The sequence below is a fragment of the Dermacentor albipictus genome, chromosome 3 (assembly GCF_038994185.2).
Source record: "Dermacentor albipictus isolate Rhodes 1998 colony chromosome 3, USDA_Dalb.pri_finalv2, whole genome shotgun sequence".
NCBI classification, from domain to species: domain Eukaryota; kingdom Metazoa; phylum Arthropoda; class Arachnida; order Ixodida; family Ixodidae; genus Dermacentor; species Dermacentor albipictus.
In genome coordinates this window covers 76,491,574-76,505,836 of record NC_091823.1, presented here as the reverse complement: position 1 = coordinate 76,505,836, position 14,263 = coordinate 76,491,574, and the positions used below count along the sequence as shown (strand labels likewise).

General features: G+C 43.5%; 1 protein-coding gene and 1 non-coding gene across 2 annotated transcripts in view; one reads left to right on the top strand and one right to left on the bottom strand.

Annotated features, from left to right (window-relative positions):
• LOC135900604 (uncharacterized) overlaps positions 1 to 14,263 on the top strand; it is a 505,099-nt gene that overhangs the window by 19,056 nt on the left and 471,780 nt on the right. The gene's annotated exons all lie outside the window — the stretch shown is intronic.
• Positions 8,769 to 8,841, bottom strand: TRNAS-CGA (transfer RNA serine (anticodon CGA)). The gene has a single exon. It is a non-coding gene; the product is annotated as a tRNA-Ser (tRNA).

Sequence of the window (14,263 nt, the reverse complement as noted above, 5' to 3'; positions counted from 1 at the left end):
GCAACAGGCCCCTGATGTCACAACAGAAGTGTTCCTGAAGTAATGCGACTAACTTCTGTTGTACTACAGAAAAATGTTGTTGTACGACAGAAACCTATCATTGCAACAGGCCCCCAGTTGTCATAACAGAAGTGTTCCTGAAGTAATGGACAGACTTATGTTGTACTACAGAGAACTGTTCCACAACAGAAACCTATCGCCGCAGCATGTACCCAATGATGACAACAGAAGTGCATTGAAATTGTGTGATGCGGCAAGCTTCTGTAGTGCCCGGTTAAAAAAGACAAAAGGAATTCCTGTCGCAACTACAGAAATTCTGTTGTACGACAGAAGTTGTTGACATTTCTTAATTGGGAGACATTTCTGACGTTACGACAGAAATTCTGATTTCGCAACAGAAGCATTCTGTCGCGACAACAAGAGTTCTGAAGTCGGAACAACAGCTTTATATCCTGACAGCGACTCCGACGTTACGACACCAATTCTGACGTCGCAGCAGAAACATTCGGTCGCGACGGCCAAGAGTTTCGAAGTCGCAACAGAAGCGCTTTCCGTCGCGATCCTTTAAAATTGTATGTTTTCGCATCGGTGGTGTACACTGTACTTTTCTCTTGCGCGGTATTCAATCGCGCTTCTCTGAAGCCGGCAATGCTGATGGCACCGACACCGGTATTAAAGTCGACGTGGCGAATAGTTATAATTGTGCCGTGACGACGCGGCACCAGCAACGCCCTACCGGCCTCCTCAAAATCGGCCGCTAATCAAAATCATACCATCTGCGGGAATGGCTGGGTATCCGTTTTTTTTTTTGGTAAGATGTGGCACACAGGCCTGTGGACTTACATGTGCTGTTACACTGACACATTAGTTAATTTCCCAGGAATATTTCACAAGCTTATGCGAAGCGGAAAAGAAGATTTGGGTTGTTCCACAAAGTTGCGTGAAAAGCTGTCTCGCTCGGGTCTCATTAATCTGCTACAGTGCTGCCGTGAGAAGCCAGTATGCTGTCAGAAAGAACTCTCATCCACGAATGTTTATGTAGCTATTTTGCATTGAACACACGAATTATATGCGCGCTCAAAAGTGTAAAGAACGAGAGACAAGTGTCGAAACTAGCAGTAATAACCCTAAAAGTCAACGTTGTCTATTTCTGAATTCCTTATTTAATATGGATATCGTACATCAAAATCGATGTTCTAGCACTGCACGATGTACCTGTCGATGGTACGAACACACTTGCTCTTCTAGAGATGTGGCACTTGACGCGGTGGAGTGATAGCGGATCTTGGCTCTCAAAATGCAAATGTAAACATCAGCGCATCAGCACGTCGTACTATTCACATGGCCAAAACGTACACTCGAAAAGCATGTCAGGGGTGGTGCAGTGGTAAGATTTCTGCCCGTCGAGAGTGAAGACGGGATTCCTTTTGACATGATTATGATATTGGGCCTGCACAGTATTTGGCGATCCAGGATGGCGGTCAGCCACGCAGACATTGATGCCAGGCCCATAAGACAGTATTTTTGTGAATCTGTTAGCAGAGCTATTGAAGGATACAAGATACAAGACCCAGTGCCTGAGTGGCTTCCAAGAATGGAAGCTTTGCTACACATGCGTGAATTTTAATCTCATCACGTAACCCCAAGTGAGGGTGACGTATTTTTAACATACGTGTTGTGTTCTTCGCGCGGACTGCTTTTGTAAACTGACGTGTTGAAGTCGGCAATAAAGAAAAAAAAAGCAGTGGTAAGATGCCGGGCTCGGAATCGTGAGGTCGCATGTTCGAATCCTAGGCGAAGACATTTTTTAAAATTTTTTTTTTACTTTTATGTTTTTTCTTTTTGTACTAACAAATTTACATAACCTTACGGACGTCTCTGGCAATTTTTAATTAAATATTGATCAAGAACTACAGAACTTTCTACTACAGGACGTCACACTACAGACAACAGAACTACAGGCAACAGAACTACAGGCAGCAGAACTACAGAAAGAACGTCCCAAAATACGACAGACTGTGAAAGTTTCCTGTTGTGTTTTTCAACTGGGTTGGTCCACTGGTCGATATTGTTTAAATTAAATACTTGTTTTGTTTACCTTGTAGCATCGCTCAAGTTATATATATGATTCCCTGTTGATGAAATAAAGGATGCTAGTTTTCGTCAAGAAGTCACAAGCATTTTTTTCATTCCGACCACAGTTCAGGCTTGTGTTCCAAGCGGTACAAAGTCCCTTTAAATGCATTAGCATGTGTTGTCTGTAGTATCTGACCCTTCAAAAAATCATATATAGAGGTGAAAAAAACTGACTTGGACTTGGACATTGCCGAAAGTTTCGACTGCATCTGACGCCGCTAAAGCGCACAGGATGTAGCAGACAAGGAAGGACAGTGAGACTTCTCTGATACGGAGACATCAAAAATGTCTCAACGACGAACGTAATCGTGATTGCACGCGTGCTTGTGAGCACATGCACACGCACACACGCTCACATATCGCCCATAGCACATGCGCACGAACGCATGCGCACACAAATACGCACACGCTACGCATACGAAGGCATAAACCTGACGAACGAGCACAACTATCCCTGAGCAAGAAATTCGTTGCAAGGGTGGAAGCCAGTCACTGCCATGTTTCTGTTGGCGCATCTAGCTGCCGCCTCTCCACGTCTATGTGGTGAGTTTATTGCTTGACGTGTTTGGCGACTGTCGGTGTGATTCGCTGCCACAATCTTTGGCGCCTGCTGGAGGCGAGCAATCCATGGAACGTTCTGTTATTATGCTTGCTTTCGCAATCCAAGTTTCTCTGACACGAATGCCGCCATGGCAAGGGTGCGTAATGAAAGTGCACTGGATTGGAAAAAAGAAGTGTGGCAGAAGTATACAGGGAGTCGATCGATGGGCTAAAGCGAGCCAGTCACTGAACCGAAAGAAGGCGGATATCGAGATATAGGCTGGCCCATCTCCGTTTCATCTAGGGCGTCCAAGGAGGACCCAGTTATTGGCAGCTGAGCATCGCGATGTCCACGCTGATGACGGGATTGGAGGGAGGAGAGCTTTCGCAAGAGCTACTGTGACCTGATGAGGGGCCACTTGAGTGTGTTGCAGAAACATACAACTATGTAAAGAACCAGTTGTTGCACCTGCCGGCCAATCCTCTTACCCAATTCGCAAAATGCCATGTTTCTCGTACGTTCTCGAAGAAAACCCCATTATCGTGAAAAGTTACTTCGTTTAGACCTAGTAAACCTATAAATGTCTAGTTAGAGATCTTGTACTTAACCTCAGGCTTTGTCTTTCTTTATGAATTCTGTCACAGTATCATGAGAGTGAAGCAGAAGAACACGGGACGGGGATTACCTCAGTGGAGGCATTGTCTGCGCCACCCCCTGAGGTCCTTGCATGAGAACTGGACTCTCTATGGGAGTTGTAATTAACGTTTATTTATTTATTTATTTATTTATTTCACATTCCTCACCACTTACTCTTTACCGTACCTTTGCCCCTAAGCCACCCCTATGTTTAAAGTTTCTTCGCTCTCGTTTGCTATTCACAGAGCCGTACACTCTGCCACCTTGTTCTGGCATGCAATGGGAGGGACTCTAAAGTTTGAGTATGGCTGACTTGACGATCCAATTATATTCGTCACTCATCCGCGTCTCCGTATAGGCTGGTTTCAGTAGTGCATCCGTGAAAAAAATGCTTTTGCGACGTCGACAGGAGTCACGCTTATTAATTCCACAAAATGTTTCACCAACCAAGGCAAAAAAATTCACCAGTTCAGCACTTAAAACAAGCCGAATCCAGTCGAAAAACAAATCCAGTCGTATCACACATTGTAGATGAGCTCTTTGGCCCCAGCCGTAGACCGGTGCTCGAGTGTTTACGTTAATAGTTTGTCGATTACTTTTGTCCTTATTGGCTATTGAACAAACCGAAATAGAGAGGAGTGCAAGACAAGCACTTTGAAACACCTAAGCTGTTGTTTTGAGAGTCTGACTTTCTCTCTTCCCTTCAACCTTCCCTTAGAGTAGGGTAGCCAACCGGACTCTTGACTGGTTAACACCCCGCCTTCCTTATCTCTCTCCGTCAAGTATGGGGCTCACCCTGCAACTATTGTTTAATAATGACGCATGATGGGTGTATACAAGGCAAGGGGACAATAATTCAGTACCTATGATTGGAGTCATGCTCACGGTGATTTTTGCTTTGCAATCAAGTTTTCAGAAGCATATCTGCGGCTATAAAACTAGGCTCGAAGTGATATCACTACGCGTTCACATGTAGATAAATAATTGCAAATACTTCTTTCTAAACTAGACTTACCTGTCTACAGCCTGCTTCGGAAAAAAGTCACAAAAACTTCACAAAAAGAAAATCCGTGTTTAAATCCATTTCCGATGCACATATGTAAGCTGTGCGCTGAAGGTTGTTCTTTTCCTCCATATATGTATTGCGGAAGTTTCTGTTAATCATAAATCACAAGTATACATTGCTTAGAAGCTGCCTCTGACTATGCAAATATACACGCATGAAACATTCTACCAAATCAGCTCACAGCGCGGGCATCCGCAATGGTTGCTTTATCTCCTCCGCGCTGACGTAGGCGTCTGCAATTGTGGCTGCGCGGAGGACAGCTGCAGCCTCTTGCGTAAGAGCTGGCGCCACACAACATGTCGAAAGACGCGGTGTTGATTTGTAAAGGAAGAAACTCGCTACTGCAAATGGAAGTCGTGTTCTCGGTACAACACAATCTGAAGTAAGCGAGGTACAGTATATCACGACGGTGCGCAATATAACAGAACAAAGAAATCAGACTGCGAGAAAAGCGCCAGACGCTGCAAGAACGCTCGTACTGATTTCCAGACCATGGTACTGAACGTCTTGAAGGAGCATTACGGGGCTTGGTAACGTTTTCGCCCAGATCTGGCAGAAACTATAGATTCAATAATACGTTTCATCAAGCCTTCACAGCAGGGCTGGCAACTAAGCCAAGAGAACACGCAGGTCACCTTGTTGTGCAATGCAATCTTCAGTTGGAGTTGATTGTTCGGTGACATGTTCAGAGAACCCAAAATGCTAGAAAAAAAAGAAAAGGTGTGCAGAACTCGAACAAATGGTGCTAGAGGTAAAGTTTATGAGCCTCCGTAAGGTTCTTCTCGTGGTCTCTGGAGTGGCCGCAGCTTGACGCCAGTTCGGCCCCAGTTTTCTCTGCCCTAAAAGTGAATAAGAAAAAAGAAAAACAGAAGCGGACCATACGAAGCAGGCTTGAACGAATGGATATAGAAGACAGAGCACAGGATGGGCACTTTCTGTCCATGCAGTCTTGATCCCCCCAGTGTTCTTCATAACCAGGCAGCAAGCACCAACGCGATGAAAAATATAATCACAGGAGCAGTTTTAGAAGTCTGGTGTTGAAACTTCATTTGGAGATTTCTAGATTTGATCTTCCAAAAACAAAAAGGATGAAAAACGATAGGGCACCAAAAAATGAGAAAGAAAGGAATGCAATCGTGCACTTCTTTCACTCGAAATAAACGAGCTGCATTGTCAATGGTGACGCTAAAAGATTACCTTTAAACCCAGTGAGCAATACTAGCGAACAAAGTTCTCAGTGACTGCTAACTTCCAGACATCGCGCTTGTGTATATTATGCAAGCAGCATGTATTGTGCAGAGACCTATAGACATTCTGCTGCTGTTTCCATAGCGATTATTGCCCCACTTCAGCGTAGCAAACATCTAGAAAAAAAAACAACGTGCAGCTGTATGCAAACATATTTTGAGTGGCCTCTTAAGCAAGTGTCTCCGTTGTTTATTGTAACGCTGTCAAGTTTTATGCACTGACTGAAAAAAAAATTGAGAGGAAAAAAGACACAGTTCAACGACTGTGATGCAAAATCTCAATGCCACTAATTTTCTTGTGGTTCCTTTGTGTTCTGCACTATTCATCACTCGAAGCATGATTCTCCACCTTATCATCCTAGCTTCATACAAAGATTTAGTTCACTGCTTGGAGAATGTTACATTCGAAGGAAAGAAATATTGAAGCCACAAGGAACACATTTGTCACACGGTGATAGGACGACCCCACCCACAACAGAAACGGCACGTTCACGATGGCAACGCCGACGACCACGCACAAACGGTGTCACAAAAAAAGGAAATATCGCCGACTGTAGTTCGAATGCATGTTTGTACAGATGGTACAAACCAATGCCATTTCAATAAAGAACAAGCATAAGCTTCTTCAAACTGCACATAACTGTGACGAAGGAAAAGGAAGAACCGACAAATTTTATTTACACAGATGAAAGTGAAGAAGATATTGATATGTTAGAAGATTTCACAATGAAAGTGAAACTTCTAGTTTGAGGAACCATGGCTGGAAGGCTACCACTGTGATAGTGGTGGTGTCGAAGCAATCAAGGTTAGCCTGGCGTGCTTGGCCAGCAAGTTGAGGGCTAATAATCAATCACCGAACAGCTCCGAGGATCGACTGTAGTCGCGCCCTCACATATATTTGCCGCAGAGAACGAATTCAACGCCACCACTTGCCTTCATCTACTCAACGAACGCCGCTAGCTAAAGGTTTTGCGAGCTTATCAGAACAACGGTAACCCTGATTTTCAAGGACGTAAACGCTGCAGTCACTGAGGGCACAACAGTTGAGCTTCACCTCGTGAGGAGCCGGCTCAAACTATTTCAGGAGTGACTTCAAATTCTAGACAAAAAGTTCAAACTACTGACTTGTGGCGATTAAATGAAGAATAAACCTTGCGCCGAACATAAGGATAATATGGTAACTTGCCAGTTAAAAATCAAATTAGCGCTTTAGACGCACCAAAGCACCTCTAACGTTCATGCACTGAAGATGCAAGCAAGCATCGTTGGAAGTCAAACATCTTCGATTACACAGTAGGACTATACTGAAGACAAAGTGCCCTGTCTAAAACGAACATTACCATAATTAGAGACGCGGGTGACGGAATCGAGGACCGCCATGAGGTAATGTCATCGTGTTTAATAATAGCGCCATGTCGAAGGCACAAAAATGGGGCAAGCAACTGGCTGTTGAAGCCACATAATATTGCGTGTGCATTTTTCTACGCTGTGGGGCATATGAAGAGTAGAAATTAGAAAAGATCATTCGACGATGTGTCTGGGTTTGGCAGTGTTTTGTTGATACCAGCAAATGACCACTCAGGCAAAGTGGTCAACGGACAAACATTCAGAATTAATGGAACAACAGAGTGATCATGGTTACAGCTGGTGTGCAAGAAGCAGTTTCAACAAGGACTACCGATGTCCTATGTTTCGCGACTTAAGCTGCATTTCGTTACTAACCGGTGACATGCTGCTTCGCTATGGTGGAACTTAGCTGTTTTCTGTGAACAGTAACTTGCAAACATGTTGAGGCCGATGTGACAATACTTCTGGCGCACCTTCTATGTAAGAACATTTTAAACTATTGACGCTGCGAACTCCAACATAACAGGTAGAAAACGTGGCACACAAGGACAGGCGCCTGCGTGCCTGTCCTTGTGTGCTGTCTCTCTCTGTGGTCGTTTGTTTGCACAGTCATAAAACTGTTTGGTAATATGCGCCAACTCACAGAACAAGAAGTTCTTCTAAGCTGTTGTTTTGTCCGCGTATAATCGGCCTTCATACTACTGGAAGGGGACGAAGCGAAGGAACTGCCATTTGTCCCATTCCACTTCCAAGAAAATAAACAGAAAAAGAAACGGGGATTTTGACACTACCGGCAGAATAATGTCTAAAGGAAAGACATTTACTGTTCTGAAAGCTTTTGACAGATAAGGACATGCGCAGCCCTTTTTGCATTTGATGGTAGCTCGGGTGGAGAACAAGCGGAACTGTTGTACACATTCAATCAGGGGATGACTGGAACCGGGAATACCATCTTAACTTCTTTATTAGCATAAGAAGGAGTCGATCATTGCAGGGATTTAGCTATATAGTCGTATTCCCTTCTTCTTCTTCATTATTTGGTGTCCTCTTTTCTTCCACGTTCCATGTTTCTTCCTTTCGGCTCTTTATTTTACGTTCTCTATGCACGGGCCTCGTAGTCCTTCAACTCAAAAAAGGCAATCGCAAATCGTCGTTTCCACTGTGCGCTCATTTTCTATCACGACGAGGCGCTGAGGTTATAAGAGAGAGCGATGTTGTAAATTGCAGCCACCAGCACTTTGTGATGTTGCACTCTGGTCGGCGTTCGGTGAATCGTGCTGAATCGGAGATGGCGGCGAGGAAGGTCGACAAGCTTTGAGTCTTGATATGTCTAAAATGTATGTACAGAAAGATTTATCTGAAGGGATCAAGTGGAGAGGTTCGAAGCATCTGCTTCCTACTACTGCATTTCACTCGTATGTGAGCTAAGATGCTATGAGTGACGCATATTACTCCAAATAATGTGTTGAATAACGCAGAAACAACAAAAAGAAAGAAAGTGTGAATGATCTACTGCAACCTTTTATTTTATTTCTGTCACACTCAGTACATGATGTCACAAGGGACTGAGACTTAATTCGTTGGTCGCTGTAGCGCACAGTGGTAGTTGCATACAGGTACAGGATATATATAACAAGAAAGGGGGTTAACCGAGGGGCCCGATTTTTTATTAGTCATATCATAAGAAGCCAACAAACACTGACACCAAGGACAACATATGGGAAATTACTTGTGCTTAATAAATGAAATAAAGAAACGATAAATTAATGGAAATAAAATGGTTGAAAAAACAGCTTGCCGCAGGTGGGAACTGAACCCACAACCTTCGCATTTCGAGTGCGATGCTCTACCAATTGAGCTACCGCGGCCCCATTTTCCCATCCACTTTCTTGGGTATTTATGTGTCCTAGTAGAACCCGGGAGGGTTAGCCTGTGCCACGACTAACAGACCTTGGCGGCAGACGTGGAACGTCTTTGTTGCCGCAGGCGTCACGAGAACGTGATCTTTTTACGGTGAAGGCAACTGGTCAATAAACCCACATATGCTACCTGAAGGCATCAATGTTGCCGGTTAACCCCCTTTCTTCTTGTTATTACATAACGAGGGTCTCGAATCCGGAAGCATCCGGTGCAAGTGGGCGTGTGACGCTAGGTACGTAAACAATCTTGGCCAATCCTGCAGAACGTGTATGTGTCACTAGGTAGACGCCCGAATAGACAAGTAGAACAAGAGACAAGAGACATAAAGCTAGTGCAGATGTTGGAAACGAAAGTAGCTGAGTCTGGAGAAGCAAGTAAGGGGAACAAAATGGAACCAGAGCACGCATCGAGCGAAAAGCGTTGTGCAACGTAGGAGTGAACCAAAAGTAAAGACATTTCCGTAAACATTAAGAAAGGCTACGTTATCACCGAATCCCACTCTTTATGGGATCCGCCGAAATTTTTTTAAAGAGAATTTTTATTTAAACTTCACTGTGCAGATGATAAGAAGATGGCACTCCTTCAGCTGACTACTTTTATAGGCGGAAATTATTTGCACGAGAATTCGACATGCATACCCGACTAATTAGGCAAATGTTGCGAATTAGCTCTTGAATAATTATTTTAGGCAAATACATTGTTCAAATCTGCAATTTCGCAAGACCTATCCATATCGAACCAATTTCGATATTGACACCAGGTTCGAAATATGCGTTCCCAAAGTCCGTGATAAAATGCGTTGGTGTATTAGTTACATTATTTTTTGCCTATATATGTGCACACAAGGACATTTTGTTAAATATAAAAGTGAAATAGCGCATTTTTACGGCAAGCTTGACTGTGTTTGTCTCAATACTAGTGCTACCTTAAAGATTTCTTCAATGTGGATGGACTTTTCTCATTCACTGGTTGTAAATCGTAAACTTCAACATGTGCGCCAACATGAATATAAACAAGTTTATTGCTGAAAGTTTGTTACCTAGTCAATTATAGATTTCGATTTCTTACGAAAATAATGCTGTCCTTTTCATGCAATCCAGCTCCATGAGTCGCTTTGTGTTGGATGAAATAAAGAAATTTTAAATATCTAAGCAACGTTAAAGGTACTTGATATTGTATATTGAACCACTGCAGGGGCTGCCTCAAAATTCTTTAAAAGAATTTGAATAGTCTGATGTACGAAAACATATTTTATATTTCCGCCGGGGTCTGGCCTTCATCAGGCATGCGTGTGTGCAGTGCATGAAAAACAACTTGCAACAGGTGGCGAACGCCGCAGTGGTGGCGCTGGCTAACACTCCCAAGATTGTACTAGGAAACGCAAATACCCAAGAAATTGGATGGGGAAGCGGCGCTGCGGTAGCTCAATTGGCAGAGCATCGCACGCGAAATGCGAAGGTTGTGGATTCGTTCCCCACCTGCGGCAATTTGTTTTTTTCATTCACGTTCATCTCCAATAATTTATCGTTTCTTTATTTCATTTATTAATCACAAGTAATTTCCCCGATGTTGTCCTTGGTGTCAGTGTTTGTTGGCTTCTTGTGATATGGCTATTAAAAAAATACAGGCCCCTCGGCTAACCCCTTTTCTTCTCGTTTATATATATAAACGAGAGGCTCAATTTTTGGTAATCATGACCATATAAAGCCATCAGACAACGAAGCCAAGGAAATCAGCGAAATGAGCTGTTCTTGAAATTAAAATGTAGGAAATCACGAAGAGAAAACCCGCCGTGGTTGCTTAGTCGCTATGGTGTTAGGCTTCTGAGCACGAAGTCGAGGGATCGAATCCCGGACACGGCGGCCGCATTTCTATGGGGGCGAAATGCGAAAAACACCCGTGTACTTATATTTAGGTGCACGTTAAAGAACCCCAGGTGCTCGAAATTTCCGGAGTCCTCCACACGGCGTGCCTCATAATCAGGAAGTGTTTCTTGCACGTAAAACCCCTCAATTGAATTAAATTAGTTTAGCGAAGAGAAGAGAAATGCAAGTCCAAGAAAACGTTATTTGCCTCCAGTGGGAGCCGGACCCACGTCCTTCGCATTACGCGTACGTTGCACTACCAATTGGGCTATGGCAACAGCTATGAAATCGTCCACTAACTTCGGCACCTATGTTTACTAAATGTAGCCCTTAGACTGTTAGCCAGCGCCACTGAGAGCCATGGTGAGTGGATGTGAAACATCCTTTTTGTCCAACAGCGTCACGTAACACGTGAACTTAGGAATGCAAGGACTGCTACATGGCTAAAAAATGCGCGTGTGCTATCTAATGACGTCAAGTCGGGCACACCCCTCGCTATGACACCCTCGCTAGGAATGAAGGAACAGATAAAGAAAACCGAGGGGCTCAATTTTTAATGATCATGTATGTTTATATATATATATATATATATATATATATATATATATATATATATATATATATATATATATATATATATATATATATATATATATATATATATATATATATCGTTGTCCCCTTCCACAAAGAAAAAAAGCCATAAATGAAAAGAGAGGAAGTTAACCAGGACTGAGCAAGGTTGGCTACCCAGCACAGTGAGAAGAAGAAAAAGGGTCCAAGGAAGTCAGGAGTTTCTGCGCTCTGTAGTCGCCCTCGTAATGAAAATTCTCAGCGCTTTTGTGGCCTTCCGCATCAGGGATCTGCGAGACCATAGCCTCAAGTACGCTCGTCTGGCTGGTTTTACTAGCAGTCCAAAGTAAATAGTACCGATGCCATTTTCTAATGTATCTGCCACAAGCAACTTCAGTGAAAAGACGAAGTTATTGCAGATGGGACCACAAATATCAAAAACAATGGCTAACACAAAATACTGGAGTCTTGTTTCGCCAATTGTGGCTGGACGTCTCACGTCTACACAATTATGTGAGTGCTATGAATCAGGACACAGAATAGTGCCATCGGCTCGTCTTGGCCAAAGCAACCTTGATGGCTCTTACATTTTTAGTGCGTTACTTTAGGACGATACTTGATGGTTTTTCTGCCTCGATAGTTCTTCCTCTTTCAATTTTAAGTCGCATTCACGAATAAAAATAAAGCAAATGTAAGAAAGTAGGAGCCGAGGGTGCTCTTAGAAAAATTGAACTGTCGGTGTCAGAAAAAAAAAACGGCCTGCAAGCTTCATTTACTTATTTTTTGGCCTGGGAATGGTGATTGTCTATTTACAAGCAAGCCATCTTCCCTCGATAGTATTTGCCGCGACCTCAATCTACAAAGATCAGCTCGTCGTACCTTCTGAATTCATTTGAGGACAAAGGCACAAGCAAAGAGCATAAAGGCACATCATCAGCTTCACTTGTAATTGGATCTCGCATGCGCAATATTTATTTTCTCTTAAGAAAAACCATCAATTATGCATTACAGCACATATTTAAGGCTCCAGAGCCTGAACTCGGCGTATGAAACCAAACAAGGCCTTTTTTCTAGCAAACAAAAACATCGGTAGTACATCATACAAGATTTCCTCTTTGTAATACGAGTTTAAGATATCTTTGCTTTCCCATAATCTAGAGTAGACGTAAGCATAAAATAGGTACTGGCAAAAAAAAGGGTTTTACGTGCAAAAACCACGATCTGATTATGAGGCACGCCGTAGTAAGAGACTCCGGAAATTTGGACCACCTGGGCTTCTTCAACGTGAACCTAAATCTAAGCAAACGGGTGATTTCGCATTTCTCCCCCGTCGGAATGCGGCCGCCGTGGCCGAGATTCAGTCCCGCGACCTCGTGCTTTGCTTCTCAACACCATACCCACTAAGCAACCACGGTGGGTTCGCTACCGGAAAAGTTGATTGGTGGGATATGATTCTAGCGACAATCTTACAATAGGCGTAGTGCATGTTCGCAACGGCACACCCCACATTAAAACACACCACTCCACGCCATACTGTGCACTGTTCCATATGGATGCAATAGTTTCCTGTCGCAGACAGAACCTCGCTGCGAGTCTCGTCTCGGCCCAACAGCCATCCGCGACGCGTCGGACGCTGCCGGCTTGGACGCTGCCTGAAACTACCAGCGCTACCGGCGCTGCCTGCGTGCCGGCGGACGCTCTGCGGAACTCACATACCGCTGGTGTTGAAAAGAGCATAGGCAACCCTGTCTCAGGGCCTAAAGATGACAGTCAAGTGTATAGTGCCCTGTGTCTGCCTTTCGAACGTCGCTATGGGAAATGACAGGTAAAGGTTCAGTGTAATAGAAGTTACAGTTTTAGTGACATCGTGAACGAACATTCGAAAGAACTCGGAAGCAATATATTTTGTTACTTCTTTGGGCAGTAGCTAGCGTAGGTGATGCGGTCCTATATAAAGAGTTTGGGGCCAAAGGCCACATCTTACGAAGTTTTGATTGATTGTCAAGATCGGATTTTGTGTTTGTTATCGTCCTGGTAGAATTGTGCCGTGATTGTGATTCAGTCCAGTTTAACTTATTTGCATTTTTAGCTTTACTTTAATAGCCTTCTAAAGCTTGTTCTGCCGTCCACTTTGATGAGACCATGACTTGCTTTTGTTTCCACACCACAAATTCTATTTGAAGAGGCTGCCTCAGCCGCGTGTTAACCAGCTACTAACCACTGAACCATATTGGAGAGCGCGATACCACTGGAAAGTTTGTGTCTGTGACACTTTTTCGTCTCTTTGGTATATTTAGGATAATTAGTATAATTGGTACGTGGTATATTTAGGATGATTGCTATATTTTCTCAGTGAAAATGGCACTAATGTTTCCAGCAAATGCAAAAGTAGTATGAAGAGCACAAAGCTAAGAAATGTAAGGTGCCCAACAAAGCGGACCTTGAAACGGAGTTTTCGGCGCGTTGTAGCATACGAATCTTTTGGGTGACTCTGCGCCATCAGAGTACAGGATTTATCCTAAATATTGCCGAAAAAATTGAAGCCACATATGACATATTTGATCAACATAATGATACGTATACAGGGCTGCAAAGTTTTACGGACCGTGGTACCTTAGAAAAAGCCGAATATCTCCGCAATCTCTGGACGCAGTTCGCTATTCGCCTTTACAGCCTGCACCTACTAGTGTCTGGTATAAACATTGTGATCTACGGTTTCACTGGCTACGGTTACGGACTGCTCTGAAATTCAATGTTTTCTGAGATCTTGTGGTCCGCAAACGTCTGCGCTTGTCTGTACGTTCAATGCACAGGACTCCATAGCGGAACAACCGAATATAGAGGATAACCTCAAAGTGAATGACCATATTTCTACGAATGCGAATAAATATGTCCTTGAGTATGATTATGAGTGACACTATATCTATATATC